We start from the raw sequence: 19,905 nt of genomic DNA, 5'->3' as shown, positions 1-19,905 counted from the left end.
TTTGCAAGCCACGCTATAAGCGTGTGCCTGTTACTCCCTTTCTGGGCAATAAGTGCAACCGTACCGTACAATTTAAATCTCGCTTCATGTATTATTATATTTCGTTACAGACAATTATGTCTGAACACATTTTTCGTGCGTGCGTCCGTAAACTAACGCAATAAAGTGTTCAATTTTGAAAGTATCTCAATCAAACTTATGCAGTAGTAAGATATCCATGAGAGCTCGGTTCCTTTCGTAAACAAGCCAGATCCAGCCATGCATGACTGGATTATGACCCTAAAAATGGTGTAGCAAATATTTTTTTTACTCTACGGGATACAACTTGTACAGTGAGTGAATCATTGTAGTGTTACTCCCCTTTAGCCCTTTGTGACACATAAGCAGTAAAATATATGGTTCAATGATTGCTTCCCTTTGAATTTTGGTTCAGTATATTTCCTTTAACTAGAATGTAGATGCTTTATAAAAAAAAGAAGAAAAAAAGTCATGTCAGTAGAGCAAAGGCCCTCGTTGACCTCTTGTTTTACAATGTATGTGTTAACAGGTTTGGTATACTTAAATTGGGAAATGTTCAAAATGTTTTTGTCTGAAACAACTAGGCAGATCATTGCTATTTTGAACAAGGCTTAAGTTAGTGGTCCACTACCATGGTTGTTCAAATTATGTCCCTTGGGTCAAAACTGGCACTGCCCCCGGGGTCACAAGTTTCCTAGAGACTTATTCAAGAAATATTTTCAAAATCTTCTTGTTTCAAACCACAAGGCCCATACCTTTGATATTTGTTGTGGAGCATTATATGAACAAAACATTTGAAATTATGCCCCTTGGGCAAAAGCTGGCCCCACCTCTTCAATTTTTAAAGCCACTGCAATGAAATGTTGACGATGTGTACAGTTTTGCAAACGAGCATCAATGTTGTCCTCGGATGTCCTTGACTTTAACCTTTTGAACAACTTTTTTAATTTTTAAAGCTACAGAAATGAAATTTTGACCATGGGTACAGTTTTGAAAGCAAATATTTTTTACCCTCAGATTACCTTTACTTGGCACATATTAAAATAGTTCATGCACTTAATCTGCTTACAACACTTTCTGTCCTCAAATGTTGAACGTGCAGCGTTTTCATCTAATCCAAACACAAAAATGAACGAAATATTTGTTGCCTATTACTCATACGTACATGCTCTGGATTGAAAATGACCACAAGAGCCACGTTAGTAGAGCGTAAGCCCTCTTGGGCCTCTTGTTAGTGAACATTAAGAAATGGTTGAAAACAGTTAAGACCATAAAATGAGCAAGTGTACGGTACTGGGATACGGCGGCCCGGTTTCAAGTCGGACCTCATTTGCTGACACAAGTATTGGGGTAAAATAGATTAATTACTTGTAAATAATATATATTTGTAAAGAACGTTTTTCGAAAAAGCAATGCGCACGAAAAGAAGGTCGCCCAGTATCGTCCCTATTCTACGATACGCTCGAAATGCAAATAATAATTCTACACGGCACGCGTTAGGCCATTTACGCAGTTGATGGATGCATTATTTGGTATTATTATTATTTTAGCATCATTTTACAAAATATGTTTCTTTAAATGCATTAAGTATAATGTTTGCACGTCAAATTTAAGTAAGTTGAAGTAGCACTAACGCCTCGGTCCATGCACACCTTCGGTTGATGACTTGCCAGTCCCTATAATGTCATATGACTCTCAGTAGAGTAATATTTCATAAGTAGTACTCCTTTGGCCAAACAATATCTTTTTCGGACATTTCAATAATCCTTCTGCTGGTCGACTCGGTAACAAGAGTTATGGCCCTTTAAGTGACAACTGTTGACTATACTGACTTTGTACCACTCCCACATTTTGCAGGGGCATAATATCTCGGATAGATCGGTTTAAGGAATGGCTGTACAATGCAAGTTCTCAAGGCAAGCGGCATACGCTGGAATATATAACGTTACAACACTGCGGCCTCATGCACAGTATACAAGATATTGATGGTGTATATAGAATTTTATTTCAGTCAGTTGACCATTTTAACCAACAATATTTCCTTTGCCGAAATGCTCTCTGAGAAGAAAACCTGAAAACATCGACTGCCCGGCGCGCTGGTACGCACCTTCCAGCGCGTGCGATTCAGTCTGGTGAGTATGTCGAATGGACATGGTCTGGCCAACCGTCATCGAAACGATAGCGTCCGCGGATCCGATGTCCCAGGTGTGCGAGCTGCCGGTGTGTCCGTGAATGTAGATCGAGGTGAGAGGTGTGTTGTCTTGGTAGAAGGCATAGTGCGTGCTGTAGTCGTTGTATTGGCTTAACAGGGTCATGGAGAATACGTACATGCCGTCAACAGGTGCGGTGAATGTACCGGTAACGCGATTGTATCCGGCACCGACGGTATTTGTCGTGTCGATATTGGTGATCACGTGATCAAAGACGACCACTTGGTTGCTGCCTATATTGTTCGCGTCATTGGTTATGTAGGCAAAAAACGCAACCTCTGCACTTTCAACTTCCTGACGCCTATCAACGTGTAGGCCTTAAAAGAAAAGAAAAAAAACTTATGCGTATTATGAAGTTAGCCTTTTTACGTTTTACGTTTTGATATTATACTCGTGTTCAATAAAATGCTGTTAATTGTAGTTTGGTCGTTCATGAACATTGCACATGACTGTGAATATTCGATGTAGAATACCAATGAAAAGTCTCAGTCGAACCAAGTCTGCTATATATTCATAGTGCATATGTACTTTTTACGTCTTAACGAAACTACTACCAGAATGCATCGAACTTAATACTTAATTATGTTTGTAGTGTCCTACCTTTATACAATTGTAATTCATCTTTGAATGCAGCGACTTTCTCCTCTTGCTCAAGAAGCTTATCCGTCATAATGGACATTGCTTTGTCATACTTTCCCTCAAGATTGGTAAATGTTTCTTTTAACTCCGCGAACTGATGAGCAAGATCATCCTTGTTGCTTTGTGATTTACTTTTTATTGCAGGAAAGCAAAATGACATTAAATAGACCGCGATAAAACACCTCTGTACTGCAGACATGTTAGTGCCTGTTGCGTGAATGTCGGTCTGCGATAGATAGATAAGAACAGTATAAATTATTCTTTATCTTCCCTTCAATTTGTTTTGCGTTTGACCAATAACGAAAGATCCAAATGTATACGTCGGCTGAATTTGACCTCTGTTTTTATTTTAGATAACCTACAATGTTAGTGCATTTGGGCTGGGATCAATACTCCTACTCCCAGCTTTGGGCGAGTCTAATACCCATGTTCACAACTGACCAGAGCCAAAGAGGATAAATAGACCCAAGGGATTAAAGCGACGTTTCCCTTTCAAAGTTGATGCTTGATTAATTGATAAATAGCTGAGGTCATAAATATAAGCCTAACACTCCTTGAAATTCGACGGAACAACCTTTTGCGTGCGCAATCGGGACAATGACCTCTCCATACAACCATGCTTCATCTCAATGTCGTAATGTGAAATATCGGAGGATGCTCTTAACAATGACAGCTAAGCTTTACTTACGACCGTTTCCGAAGGCCTGCGTGCACGACAACTCTGCTTCGATTAAAGTCACTTTCACGGTCGAAGATTATCAACTACTTATCCATGACACCAATTTAGTCACAGTCGTTTGATGTAAATTAACTCCTGCTTTTGGTGTCTTATAACCTGTTCAAAATTTAGTGACATTTAAAGCCAAAACTTTTTATTTTTTCGTCAGATTTATTAAAAAAATCCTTTCGAAATGTTCTAACATTCTTAAACTGCAGTAATTCATAGATATGTTAGATTGTTGGTAGGAGTGACACCTTAGATAATTCTGAAGAGAAATTAAATTATTTTAGGTTAAATGACTCTAAACTATGTTCAGGTCATATGACACCAAAGCAGGAGCTAGTTCCCATCAAACGACTGTAAATTAAGTCGCAGCAAGGTTTTTTTTTAATGGACAAAAATCTTGTTGCAATGGAAGCCACCCGTACTAAAAAATACAACTAGCGAATTTGTTATTGGTCGTATATAGCATTGTATACTATTGCCCATGATTTGCAGTCGCAATTAAGTAGTAGTTTTATTTTGTCATAAGTAAGTGATCGTAAAGCCAAGTGTATCTGAGTATTTAGAACCGAAAATAACCGTCAAAGAAAAGTTATTTGAAAGGCTTGAACAAAATGACCACTGCCGGAGAAGATTGACGGAAACAATTAGTGACTTGACGCAGGATATGTTAATGATTGCTAACGATTTGCATTCGCATTTAACTTCATCCGGTCATAAGAGTTTAATAATAACATTTTGACCACCTCAATTATTGTCTAGTACGTTATATTCAACGTAAAACAACCATGATTACTATTTGTTAAACTTATAATGTTTTGGGTCCTTATTAGGTACGTAAACTAAGCTATAAAAACCTTAGCCTACGGGCTTGGGAAAAAGTTATTATATAGCCATTAAATGTATCATAAAGATTGTAAACGGTGTAAGACATGGTTTTTTTTGTATTTTGATCTTTCCTCTTAAATCAGTTCATACAATTGTTTGTTCATAATGGATTTTTTATCAAACATGTTTTATAGTTTTATCTACAATAATAATGTTGGCTGGTCCGTTTGATCATGTGGCGCTCCATGGTACAACATTAAAATTTAATACATACTAGGCTGCGTGGCGGCGTCAACAGGAACATAACAGTAACCATATCGGAGGATATAAATGATAAAGAAATAGGTGTTAGGGGCTGTAAGGAAGATGTGGCAAATCAGATGAGATGTATCTGCCATTGCTAGGTGAGACAGAGGGCCCCTGGTACGATCGATCGTTCCGGAACGTGTTTTGTCACATAAAAAAATGAGCTTGATTGACTTCTCGATTAATAAATCTCTTAGCCAGACGATCATGAGGAGGGTATAAGGAAAGCAATGTTTTCTTGTAATCCGTCTGGTAGGTTGAGTTTTTAGGGTCAGGTAGGCAGTCACCTAGGGATGTGATAGCAATGCTATCGAGGAATGCACATGGGTGGTTTGGTGCCTGAGTATTACCGGAAACCGCTCAAGCCAGTTTCCATCAAGCAGCCCAGAGTCAAGGTCAATCGCTTAAAGACTGGGCTGACCATGTGACCCTGTCAACTAAGGAACCTAAGGTTGTTGATACGGTTCAGTCATCTTCAGGGGTGGAGCAATGAGCTCGCCCTGGCTGGGGTACCACTTCCAAGATTTTCCGAGTTCTAACTGCCCAATGTGTGGTGGTAACAGGGTCTTACAGGGTAATGTATTATGGCGCTCTGAATTCTTTCTTCGGTTTTAGGTTTCCCATGATAGGACGTATTCGGCAACGTCCTGGCCCACACCAAACCTCATGAACCGCTCTCTTACCCTTAGCTAACAATTCCCCAACGCAGGTTGAATACAAGTTTGAAAGAATATATTTCTGGTGTAAATGGGTCGAAATACAACAGTCGGGCCCCATGCTCAACAAACAAGAAAAATGATGGTGTACATTTTATTCAACTTTTATTTGTCCATTTTAACCGACAATACTTTCTCTGCCGAGGTGCTCTCGGGGAAGAAACCCGGAAAACATCGACTGTCCGGCCCCTTTGTACGCACCTTCAAGCGCGTGTGCCTCCGGATGCGTATGTCGAATGGACATGCTCTCGAGACGACAGCATCCGCGGATCCGATGTCCCAGGTGTGCAAGCCGCCTGTGCTTCTGTGAATGAAGATTGAGGTCAGAGGGGTGTTGTCCTGGTGGAAAGCGAAATGCGTTCATAATTATTATGTCGTTGTACCCGCTTGACAATGTCATGGAAAACACGTATAGGCCGTCAAGAGGTGCAGTGAATATACCAGTTCCGGGATTGTATCCGGCGCCGACGGAGTGTGTCGTGTCGATATTGGTGACCCACTCAATCAAAGACGACCACCTGTTGGTTGCTTATATTGACCGCGTTATGACTTATGTAGGCATAAAACGCAACCTCTGCACTGTCAACTTCCTGACGCCTATCCCTGTATAAGCCTTTAAGGGACAAAAGTATAATCTATAAATCTTAGACTAGGTTTACTAAGCAGGGATACGTTATATTATTATACGTTTATTTAATTTAGTTAGTTATTTATTGTATTGAATATGGCTGATTTTTTTACGTAAATGCAATTGAACGTTGACACAGTTGTACTAATCATTGCTGTCAATGCACATTCTCATTCCGATAGAGACTATACTATCAGTAATGTAATATATGCGTCCGAAGGCTCCCTCCAGAAACTATCTTACTAAATCTAAATTTTGAATTATAGAAGATTCCTACCTTTATACAAGTTTACTTCGTCCTTTAATAACATCATTTCCTTATCCTGCTTCGTCATAATGGACATTGCTTTTTCATACTTTCCTTCAATATTGGTAACTGTTTCTTTTAACTCCGCGAACTGATGAGCAAGGTCATCCTCGTTGTTTGGTGATTTACTTTTTACTGATAGAAAGCAAAATGACATTAAATGAACGGCGATGGAACACCTCTGTACTGCAGACATGTTAGTGCCTGTTGCGTGAATGTCGGACTACGATAGAAAGATAAGAACAGGACTATAAATCATTCTTTATCTTCCCCTCAATTTGTTTTGCGTTTGACCAATAACGAAAGATCCAAAAGTATACGTTGGCTGAATTTGGCCTCCGGTTCTTTTAGAGTATCCTGCTGTGATGGTACATTTTGATGCAACTAATGTCCATGTTCATAACTGACAAGAGCCAAGGATCGAGGGACTAAAGCGACGTTTCCCTTTCAAAGTTGATCCTTGATTAATTGAATCAACGCACTGATAGTGATGAACGGCTTGAGCGATGATTTCTTGTATGCGATATTACAAAAAAAGATCAAAACGAATGATATGATGGCACTCGTTTGCTCGCTCGCTCTCACGCCTGCCCGTCCACACACCCAACCTGCCGACACACTTTCCCGCACACGCACTCTACTCACAACCCAACCCACCCGCCATACTGATTCGTTGTATTCCATGAGCAGCAGTATCAAACGGGCATCATAGTATAATGTGGCATTCAGATTCATAAACTTTTATACTAGTGTGTTATACTATTATACCTATCAACTTTAAGTTTAAGAGAATGTGGGCACAATTGTAGTATAGAAAATACTCTTTCAATTCAGATAATAGCTTAAAGGGACTGTTCACTAGATTGGCACCAAAAAAAGTTTTTTTCTGTAACGAATCTCAGGACAATTATTTAATAAAATGTTTTACACTTTGATATCATAATTGTAAAAATCATACCAAAATGTAAAAAAAATCGAGACGGAGACCGGGTTCGAACCGGTGTTGCCAAAATTGCAGTCCGGTGCTGTATCCACTGTGCTACGAAGGCTAACTTTAAACAGTTGGAATATTTAAGCTATATACCTAACATGGTCATATCACGTAATAACATCGACTAGCCAATCACGCATAAGGAATGAATTCTACTAGGTAGACGTACCTAGTAATATTTTCTAATGGAAAAATACGATAAAGCTGCGAAAAAATAAATTAATTGTAAACTGTGGTACTTCAGTTAGTAAGTTCCAATGTATTGTACACATCGATACCATGTTTATTTCAGTTTTCGACATTTTTTTTTTCTTTTATTTTCGCTGTTTTATCATACAGAGTACAGTCCCTTTAAACAAAAAGAGTTTAACAAATTATTTACAAATGTACATATTTAAACCAATTTTTCATAACACCACTATATGGAAATAAGAATCATTAGAATGTTCATAAGCATATGACTTACATGCGATGGGTGGATATGTTTTAACTTACACACAAATACATAGCAAATCAGAGGTAAATGACCCAGCTTACCAAGAAGTTGGAAGTGAAGTATAAACGCTAATAAACGTTTGCAAAATATGAAGTATATAGTAATGGATAATGGTAAAGGATATATGTTCTTCCATCTTTCATACAAAGCTACTGGGTATATTTCGTTCATTTAGCTACAAGAGCAGTGCAGACAGAAGGGAGAAAACCGCACTGAATTAAATATTTACGGTACATCTGAATTCCCTCCTCTTTTGTATTTTTTTTATAAAATTATTATGCAATATAGTTTCAATGAGATCAAAACCAGAACTTGAAGGAGTTTTCCAGATTATAGGAGTTTTCCCTTTCATATCCGTGTTTTATACGTGTGTTTTACTGTTAATATACGCAAATTATTACATACTCTTACATAACTGAGTTTGAAATCAAACATCATTCCACAGTCCCAAGTATTTGCCCCAAAAACTGCCCAATTTGATAAAGGCTATCCAGGGTTCAGTGTTTATTAACACCTCACTGATAATGATCTAAGGAAAGCCGCAAAGTCATAAATACTGCTTCTCCATATCAAATTCCAAACACATGTTTCTGAGAACAGATATTTAGCAACAGAATCTGGCTGTACTTGCATTTATTCTTGTCTTTACTGTTCAGAGCATTTCATCTGATTTTGTATACTCTTTAAAATTCAAGTTGAATAATTAATTCCATTATATTTTAAAATAGTTTTATAAACAAAGTTGAGAATAAAATTCTTTTTGTGAGATTTATAAAATAATCATAATAACTAACAAAGTTTTGTGTATCTATAACATAAACATATCATTGTTTGCATTGGGTTACAAAGAATATAAACATTAACAAAAGCTTTTGAACACTCATAGCTACAGATTCTTTAATTGTGTTATTATACTGTCATATACATGTATATCCCATCCTTAGCCAAAAACAGAACAGAAACAGAACAGAACACAATTTATTTCGTTTTAAACATTTCATACACATATAATCAATGAAATAGGTAAAAAATGAACACAGTTTTCTCCATGTATTTTTTTCTCGAGGAACGAACTCAAGGCTATGTTAACATCATTAAAACAATGAGAATTGTCTGATATTTCAACACATACTTGTAAACTTGATGCGTGATGGCAGTACCTTGAACAATCAACACAAAGTACATGCTTAATGACAGATTTATCAAAGAATGAGTCGACCATGTCTAGTTCTATGAAAAGTGGACTGTGTCGATTTCTGCCCACCACACAAATCTGATCATCGAAACCTGCTACCTCTTTGCGTTTCAGTCTTTTTGTAATTTCAATTTTTGACTGCTTAAGAAGCTCGCGAGCAACAGTTTGGGTTTGTTTCAAGTTTTCAGAATATAATGCTTTCTTAGCAATTAAGCTTTCATACGCTTTTGTTCCCACATCTATATCATTTACACGCATGAAATGATTTTCAAAGAAACACACTTTTGCCCAATTTTCTTCACTAAACTGTCCCTTATAATGTGTGTTAAGCGTTTCCAAATCATTTTCATTAATTTCTAATGTTTTCATGTCATTCCTATTGTAGCGTAACCGCATAGTTGCACAGTTGTTACCGCCCTTTGTTATAAATTAGCCATTTGCGCTTACAAAGTTAAATGTCTGGCGGTGTATTTCAAAGGTTAGTTTTACATTTTAGACTTATTTATTCCATACAAATATTTTATAAGCGACTATAATAATTAAAGAAATCATGTTAAACATTATTAATTTACCGGGAGTTGTTTTCATAAAGAGTATAAGTAAAAATAAAGCTGTCTCCCTTCATGTTTTCGCAAAGTGGAATATACCCATTTTACCCATCTTAATAATGAACTCGTCCGCCCGGTGAGTATATAAGTGCGTCGCTCAGCTGAAAGTTTCATTCTGTGTTTGACCGCCGTCGAGGTAACTTCAAACAGTAAACCGGAAATAGTCTTTTGAAGGCAAATAATTAGAGTCTTGACCTTCTGGCTGTTTATAATTGAACACAGGGCATTGCGATCTGTGGGATAAAAAGGCACCAGGAACTTGACATCTATAGGGTTATCTAGCGTTCCAGTTCAAGTAGCCAGATACATAGAGCATTGAGATCTAGTCTGGTGAACGGAGCTGGTGGCTAGAAACTCTAATAAGCCTCATACCTGACAACTGCGTTGGCCACAGAGCATTGCGATCTGCGCGCTAACAAAGGTTAAGGTATTTTGCATCGCCAATAAACAAGCTCCCGTAAGAGAAAGCCATTCATCATTAAAGTGACTGAACTTTATATAAACCAATGCATAATCTTTGAACCCTGATTATTTGGTTGATTATGTTTTAACTCACCAATCATTTTTCGAATCATTTGTTTTAATCATAAGGCAAAGTAGCCTGAGGAAAATTTATATAAGAGCGATCCATATTGGCTCTACGACACCGATTGAACATACAGCCGGCACGTTACAAAATTTGGCGCCCAACGAGGGACAACATTAAATATGGATCGAACTTCATCACAGCCAGACATATATGAAGAACGAGAGATGATGGCCAGAGAAATCGAACATTTAAAGCGGGAGGTGCACATTCTACAACTAGAGAAAGAAATAGCGATGGCACAACGGGACTTGGATTTATCCAGTAGCAGACTTGTGACTTCCACGCCCAAGCCAGGGGTCCACACGCGATGTGATGTAGGCATACAAACACCTGCTAGGACCGATTTTGTCACGGAGAGGCGACGGTTAAAAAGTGAGCCTGGGACCGACGAAGCTGGGATCGGTCATGTTTGTGGTGGTCTGAAACCACAAGCAATTGAGACTTGTCAGGGCCAGACAAGTAAGCCATTAAGGGCTGGAGGCTCAGCAGGAAGTGACAAACGTACCGTAATGAAGCCGGCTACGTTTGATGGAAATGGTGCCTGGACTGATTATAAGGCACATTTTGAAGCTTGTGCTATGTTAAATGACTGGGATGATACCCAAAAGGGTCTTTATTTGTCAGTGTCATTGCGAGGACAGGCACAAGGTGTTTATGGCAATTTGGCCACGAAAACAACTAATTACACGGATTAAGTTCAAGCCCTTGAGGAGAGGTTCGCTCCTCCGAACCAGACTGAACTATATAGAGTTCAGCTGAAGGACAGGCGACAGAGAGCTACGGAGTCGATTACTGAGTTAGGGCAAGATATTCGTCGCCTGACCAACCTTGCATATCCAAGCGCACATGTAGATGTGCGCGAGACATTGGCAAAAGAGCAGTTTGTGGATGCTCTGGTGAATTCGGATATGCGATTGAAGATTAAACAGGCTAGGCCTGTGAATTTGAATGAAGCAGTACGTCATGCTGTAGAGCTTGAGGCTTTCTACAGGGCTGAAAGGAAGGGCCAGGGTGTTGTTAGCCTAGCCGCAAACGAAAGTTCACAAAAACCTTCCGATGTAAAGGAACTAATGAAGAAAATGCAGGAAATGCAATGCACTATTGATAAGTTATCAAAAGAAAGGCAATCACCACCACAGCCTCAGACGAATAACGGCTATAGAGGAAACAACCAGTACCAAAACCGGGGTCCTAACAGGAACAATGAAAGAAGATGTTTTGAATGAGGGTCGAAGGACCATTTGAGAAGGAATTGTCCCCAATTGAAAGCTGCTCAACCCAATGCAAAGCGCGGTGAGCGTAAGGTTTACAATTCAAGTAATAAATTGTCAGGCATGTTTGCAACAGCAAAACTTGAAGGCTGTACCATTGAATGTTTAGTTGATACAGGGGCAACACTCACCTTAATATCAAGTTAACTATGGAAAAGCATACAAGACACTAATAAGCTGAATTTTTAGACCCCATAATTTCGGCTTCAGGAAACAATATGTCTATTTAGGGCTGTACTGACATTATTCTTGAGTTAGGAAATATCAAATGTACAGTGAGGGCTCTAGTTGCTGAAATAGATTTAGATGTAATATTGGGCATAGATTTTATGCAGTCACATGAAGTCACGATCGACGTAAATAGAAAGTGCTAAGTACTGAAAGGCATGCGATTTGAGCTAAATTGTACTGGGAAAATAGGTTGTTTTAGGATAGTTTTGGCAGAAAAAATTGAAGTACTTCCTGGTACAGAGATTATTACAACTGGAACTGTAATGGAGCCAGGCATACAGAGAATAGGGCTGGGATTATTTGAGCCAAGTGAGCGGTTTCAAGTACTTGGGAATGGATTTGTCGCCAGGTCGTTTGTGTATGCACAAGAAGTCGTACCTGTCAGACTAGCAAACTTTTCAAAAGAGACACAGACTTACTATCCCGGAACGAACGTGGCTATTATCAGTAAAGTGGACAGGGTAGAAGAAAAGTCGACAAAACTTAAATATGGTGATACCTTACCTGAACATATGGAAGATATGTACGCTAGGGCATCTGAAGGTATGACCGATGGAAACAAGTTGAAGATTATGGACCTTTTGAAGAAATGTTCACATATTTTCTCAAAGGATGATAATGATTTAGGCCGGACGGGTATAATAAAATATCGTATACCCACAGGAGACGCACGGCCTATCAAGCAACCTTTAAGGCGTGTCCCAATACACATGAGAGATGAGGTTGATCGACAAATAGACACTATGCTGGAAAATAACGTCATACAACCCTCTACGAGCCCTTGGTCCAGTGGAATAGTTCTTGTGAAAAAGAAAGATGGGACAAAGCGGTTCTGCATTGATTATCGTCGTTTAAATGACGTAACCATTAAAGATGCATACCCATTACCAAGAGTGGATGAATCGCTGGACCAGCTTGCTGGAGCTAAATGGTTTTCATGTCTTGACCTTATTTCTGGGTACTGGCAGGTCGAGATGGCAAGTGAGGACAAAGAGAAAACCGCATTTAGCACGCGCAGAGGCCTATTCGAATACAATGAGTCGGTATTGACAGGGCTGCAATGGCAAATATGCCTCATCTATCTAGATGATATCATTGTGGTAGGACGGACTGTGGATGGCATGATCGAAAATCTGGACAAAATTTTTCAAAGATTTGAGGAAGCTGGACTGAAGCTAAAACCAAGGAAGTGTCAGCTCTTCAGAGAGGAAGTTGAATTCTTGGGGCATGTCATATCAGAGCACGGCGTTCAAACAGATCCGAAGAAAATAGACAGTGTCAAGAATCGGCCAACACCGAAAAATCAAACAGAGGTTCGGTCTTTTCTTGGTTTATGTAGCTACTACCGTCGTTTCATTAAGAACTTTTCTCAGATTGCAAAACCACTGTTTAGGCTCACGGAAAAGAATGTTAAATACTTTTGGACGCCTGATTGTGAAAGCGCATTCACAGCACTAAAACGGATGTTAGTGTCGGCTCCGATCTTTGCCCATCCTAATTTTGAATTGCCGTTCATTCTCGATACAGATGCAAGCGATTGTGCAATTGGTGGTGTGCTGTCTCAGAAAGTTAACGGAGTTGAACATGTAATTGCTTATGGAAGCAAAACTCTTTCAAAGTCAGAAAGACAGTATTGTGTCACGAGAAAAGAACTGTTGGCTCTTGTTCATTTTGTGACGGTCTACCGACACTACTTGTATGGACGTAAGTTCTTGATACGGACAGATCATGGGTCTCTCAGATGGCTTATGAATTTTAAAAATCCTGAATGACAGGTAGCTCGCTGGTTGGAAATCTTGGCACCATTTCAGATGGACATCGAACATAGACCAGGCAGACAACATGGTAATGCTGATGGATTGAGTCGTATACCGTGTCGTCAGTGTGGTATTTGGGACCACGATAAAACAGTTGTACCGGTACAGATACTTTCAACTTTGGAAAGAAAGACGACCGCTGATGACTTACATGCAGAGCAGTGCAAAGACAGTGATTTGACAGAAGTGCGAAAATGGGTCCAGGATGGAAAGAAACCTTGGTTTAAAAACATAGGTTCTGCTAGTTACCATGTTAAGTCGCTATGGAACCAGTTTGAAATGCTTGAAATACACAAAACAAACTGTGAATTCGTGGCACTAACATTTACGAAACATTTTTTTAAGAGGAGAAATTGTTGAACTTTATTGACATTTTTAAAATTGCATATTGTGTCATGTTGTTTGTGGTTACAAACTTGTTTTATTAAAAAGTTCATTGTTTGATCATTTTTTTATTAATCATGCAGGGACGCATGGACTCGGAGGCGTGGGTAATGTAGCGTAACCGCATAGTTGCACGATTACCGCCCTTTGTTATAAATTAGCCATTTGCGCTTACAAAGTTAAATGTCTGGCGGTGTATTTCAAAGGTTAGTTTTACATTTTAGACTTATTTATTCCATACAAATATTTTATTAGCGACTATAATAATTAAAGAAATCATGTTAAACATTATTAATTAACCGGGAGTTGTTTTCATAAAGAGTATAAGTAAAAATAAAGCTGTCTCCCTTCATGTTTTCGCAAAGTGGAATATACCCATTTTACCCATCTTAATAATGAACTCGTCCGCCCGGTGAGTATATAAGTGCGTCGCTCAGCTGAAAGTTTCATTCTGTGTTTGACCGCCGTCGAGGTAACTTCAAACAGTAAACCGGAAATAGTCTTTTGAAGGCAAATCATTAGAGTCTTGACCTTCTGGCTGTTTATAATTGAACACAGGGCATTGCGATCTGTGGGATAAAAAGGCACCAGGAACTTGACATCTATAGGGTTATCTAGCGTTCCAGTTCAAGTAGCCAGATACATAGAGCATTGCGATCTAGTCTGGTGAACGGAGCTGGTGGGTAGAAACTCTAATAAGCCTCATACCTGACAACTGCGTTGGCCACAAAGCATTGCGATCTGCGCGCTGACAAAGGTTAAGGTATTTTGCATCGCCAATAAACAAACTCCCGTAAGAGAAAGCCATTCATCATTAAAGTGACTGAACTTTATATAAACCAATGCATAATCTTTGAACCCTGATTATTTGGTTGATTATGTTTTAACTCACCAATCATTTTTCGAATCATTTGTTTTAATCATAAGGCAAAGTAGCCTGAGGAAAATTTATATAAGAGCTATCCATATTGGCTCTACGACACCGATTGAACATACAGCCGGCACGTTACACTATCAATAACGTTTTCAGATGCCACTTGCTTATATATCTGAAACACAGATGTCACTCCACATTGAACTGTGACGCTTGTGATGCGTTGACTGTAGAGTTCCTTTGACAATTTTCTACATACTTCAGACTGTGTTGAATGGGCAAAGAAGAAATGCACAACATTTTGAGCTTTAAACACCGGTTTTTCATTAACTTCTTTCACAATGTGTTCCTTCCCTTTCAGCCACCGAAAAACATTGCCCTTTACAAAATGTGTCTCGTTGGGAAGTTTTTTTCTTCTCAAAAAATCTATGAGTTGTTGGAAAGCAACATAATCTATTCCAGTATCATCAGTTACAATGGAAAGTTCTTTCAAACCTAGGGTTTTAAATTCTTCCATTTCGATGCAAAATTGTACCTGAAATAAATAGGTTTCAAAGATTTTGATGATATAATTGCCTTTTCTTTTCGAATGCTAAAGACAAAGGCAATTCATACTGATATTCATATTGATATTGTATATGTAAATCTTAGTAAAGAATTGTCCTTATTGCGAATAACATTTAAACCATCTCTTGTTATTTTAATTGTGCTCTACTTTTTAACAAAGGGAAACACAACAACAGTAAATTAAAAATACTTTTAACGCAAACATGTGTTGTTTTTTATGTAAACACATTATTCAACAATATATGTCATAAATGTGAAATGGGCATTAAAGTATTAAAAGACAACATACCTTTTCTGTATTGGTAGATATTCATTTTTAACCTAAACACAAGACACACTCAATTCCAGAATATTTAGTTCACATACTGCAATAATGGTCAAGGAACATCTGTTGGATACACACAGTAAACAGCCCAGCAGGGTGGCACGCTAAGTGGTGATTAATTGGCTGGTTCAATTTCATGGTGATTTCATGGACTGATAAGCCCTTTTCTCAAAATGAGGAGTTTGGGAGGCAACTTCCCTGGACTGGTAACAACCTTTTGCGTGTGAAATCGGGACTGTTACCATCTCTTACAGACATGCTTCACCTCCATGATGTAATGTGAAATATCGGAGCATGATCGTAACAATGAGAGTTGAGCTTTACTTACGAGCATGGCTGCAGCCATTGTTTACGAAAACTTCGCTGACATAAAATCATTCGCAGTGAGGTTTTTGGACTAGGGCACTTGTGGCCTAGTTCATAGCGGTAAACACGCGATCTGCATTCTCAAGCCTTATCTGGGGGTTCACTGACGTAATATATTCATACCATGATACGCTGTATTTTGATTGGATTGCCGTTAGCGAATTTGAATAATCAGAGTAGTACCAGAACTAATAACAATGAAAACATCCAATAAAAATAGTTCTCCTAACAATACAAGCTAATTGTATGTTCTTTTAATGAAGCACAAGAAATGGATACGTAGCGAGTGAGTTAATCGGGTTAACTACATAAATGTTCTTGCATACGGTCAGATTAAATGCAATAAGATGTGTACGAACATATTGGAATGTACGCATCGACATTTTTCCGTCAATGCTCTTTATTAATAGACTGGTAGCCGCTTTCGCTTTAATCCGAAAAGAGACCAGTATCAGCTAACCACAGTGCCCGTCGCACATTCGAAATGTCTTGTGGGTACGTAAAGGAATGACGTCACCATTACGTCATATGTACTTCCGTTGTGTGGAAAATTCTCAATAAAAAAAAATGTTCTTATGATTGATAGATATGTTTTAACATGCTCAATACACTGTAAATCAAAACTATCATTATTCCTGAAACTTTTATATCTTTAGTATCTATTCTTGCTTGATTTATCATTTAGAGTAGAGATTAAAGCATAAACCGCTGCCCTATAGTTGAAAGGTCATTTTGGAAGAACTGTCATGGCGGACGGTGCAATTTTTAGAGTTTGTTTTTCAAGTGGAGTGATTTTTCTTAGGAATAACTTGACCCCCCTTTTTTATTGGCTTAAAATGTAATTTAAAGCTTGTACTTTAAGAATAAATGTGGTTATCATAGCCTGCATTCGCTCGAAATGCCTTTAAATGTTGTCTAAAAATTATAATTTTACATTGAATTATATAGGGAAAAACAATGGTGGTGTGTAACCTAAACCGAATCAAGCGTGCGGTCTAAGTAGTAAACAAGCAGGATATTTGGTTTTAAAAAAAGGATTGTTATCCTTTGTAAAGAATGTTGGTATTAATTTATTAACAGGGCTGTTGTTTTTTTTTCGACATAATTTGCATGTTTCCGTGACATTTTCTATTCAAATACAAAGTCTATTTTTTAACTAACCATTGCTTGGCACTGAGCACTTTTTCTAAATACAGCATGATTTTTGGTATTGATTGTTTAAATACTATTAATGTAAAATAAAAACCATATGCCGCGTACCTGTATAGTAACGTTATAACTTGTGTTTTTTAAGGAAAAGTAAATTCGGGTACCAGTCTACTGTATTGACTCATTCACTCTGATCAGAGCGGCCAAATGATTCACACATGTACATGTTATCACTACTTCCGGATGCTGATGATGTGAATTTTATACGTGCTTTATTGAAGAAATTTATCAATAAAGTCGCCATTGAATGATTACCACCATCAAACGGATTTAATGTCATCTTACCGTGTGTAGCATGTTTAATTTGACACGTATAATTTCAAGCAATACATGTTCGTTTGATAAAATCATGTGATTTCAATTTTGCAAAATGGAGATAAAGAATTATCAAATACAGTATGCGCATACTTATTTATGAAGTTTCATTCTAAATGAAGCCAAAGGTATGAATATGTGCACAGCATCTGGCTTATGAATATGATGAGTGTTTACCTATGTGCATAGAAAAGTCTTGGAGCCATTCTCAGTGTAAGTACATTTTGTTCAATGACATTGTGATAAACCATCGCCATTTGTAAAACAATCCTGCCTGCCCACTTTTGATTTCCACTCACCTTTGAATGCACCAGTCAATTGTTACCCCCCCCCTCGGTGTATACTAGGGAAAGGGGCAGTGTTTTCACCTTTCAGGTGTCCTCGCAGTGCCTGATGATTGCGGTGGTGGGTTAGGTTATTTGGCAGGGATTTTACCACCAGTTCGTTCCCGCAGGGCAGGGCAGGGATTTTATAGAAGGTTGGTTGGACTGAAAGTCAAAGTATTCCCCAGACTATGGGGGGGCGTGGTTACATTTGACTGGTGCATAAATAACAAGTTATTTTTCTGAAGACGCTTTGAGCTCACTTTTTGCTTCCTAGCCAAGAATGAAAATCAATAATCAGTCAGAGATACAGTATGGTGATGCATTGTTGATAGATCAATATAAATTTGTGAAATATTTGAGGGAAAGGTATTTGGTTAAATAATTTACAAATGTAACTTTTAAGGGTTTTTTGACAATGCAGTGCTGAAAATTGTGGAGAAATAATTGAACTTGTATAAATCATCTGGCTTGTGGCATTTAGGGAACAAAATGAAAATCAACATATTCAATAAAGTTCCCTTATCACCCAATGTTGTGGCATAGTGAAGTAATGATTTAACCTCACAACAGTCTTTCTCAAATGCTGTCCAGGCTTTTTTATGCTTAAGAATAACTTACCTGGTGATGTCAGACCAGAGATCGTCTTGGCATGATATTGGATCACTATGGATCAGTATGCACCAGTCAATTGTAATCACGGCCCCCACATCCGGGGGTATACCGGGGAAATGGGCCGTGTTTTTACCTTTCAGGTGGCCCCGCAGTGCCGGGTCTTCGTGGAAAATACAGTGTGGATGTGGCTTAACCTAATGTCCCTTGGGTGCTGGGGGGGGGATTTGGTGGGGACTTTGGCATCAGATCATCTCCGCAGGGCGGGGATTTTAGCTTGGGTTGGCTGGACCGAAAGTAAAAGTCTCCGCTATTCCCTGGACCATGGGGGGGGGGGGGGGTGCATGGCTACAATTGACTGATGCATAAGCTTGCCCATACATTCAGATTCAGGGTTTTGGTGCGCAGTTGACAAATTAACTAATTACTTATAATTATTAGAAGTTAAGAATATATATTTATTTATATAAGTTATACTTAATCATAGAATTGAAAAAGGTACCCTGTATCATTAAATGCAATTATACATAAATAACTGTGCAAATCTTTATGAATTATCCAAATATGAGTAACTTGCAGGGTCAATGATATTTTTAAAAATTATACTAAGGGAGCTTTCAAGATTAGCTTTCCAATCGCCTACACAATGCAGTTTGAAACCTTGATAATTCAAACAATTCTTGGTTGCACACCATTACTTTTAAATATTTGATAAGTCACAGACATTATAAGGTACATTTAAAAGGGGCTGTACTCCGTTAATAATGAAAAAGAAAAAACTTTTTTTTATATAGAAACCTGACATAAACTTGGTATCGATTTGTACAATTAGTGGATTGAAACTTACTAACTGATGCACATAGTTTACAAATGATTTATTAATAGCAGTTATTTCGTGTTTTTCCATTTAAAAAAGATTACTAGGTATGTCTACCGAGTAGAATTCATTCCTTATGCGTAATCTGCCGTTGATGTTATTACGTGGTATAAGCGAGTTAGGTATATATCTGGAAATTCCACCCAGTAAGAGTAAGTCTGCATAGCATAGTGGATTCGACACTGCACTGCAATTCTTTTTACATTTTGGTATTTTATTTACAATAACAATATCAAAGAGTAAAATAGTTTATAAAAAAAAATTGTCCTTACATTCGTTACAGAAAAATTATTTTTTTTGGTGCCAATCTGGTGTACAGTCCCTTTAATAAACAACAAGTGGAGCCAATGCTGTATTAAATTTGAGACAAACAAAAAGAAGACAGTACAAAGTTCAAAAAGTGTGACCAATTTGAGAATACCTTACGTAATTTATAAATTTTCATGCGATTCAGACAATTTTAATGCTAGAAATCACAA

This window comes from Mya arenaria, chromosome 13 (genome assembly GCF_026914265.1).
Source record: "Mya arenaria isolate MELC-2E11 chromosome 13, ASM2691426v1".
Taxonomy (NCBI): domain Eukaryota; kingdom Metazoa; phylum Mollusca; class Bivalvia; order Myida; family Myidae; genus Mya; species Mya arenaria.
This window is presented reverse-complemented; position numbering follows the sequence as displayed.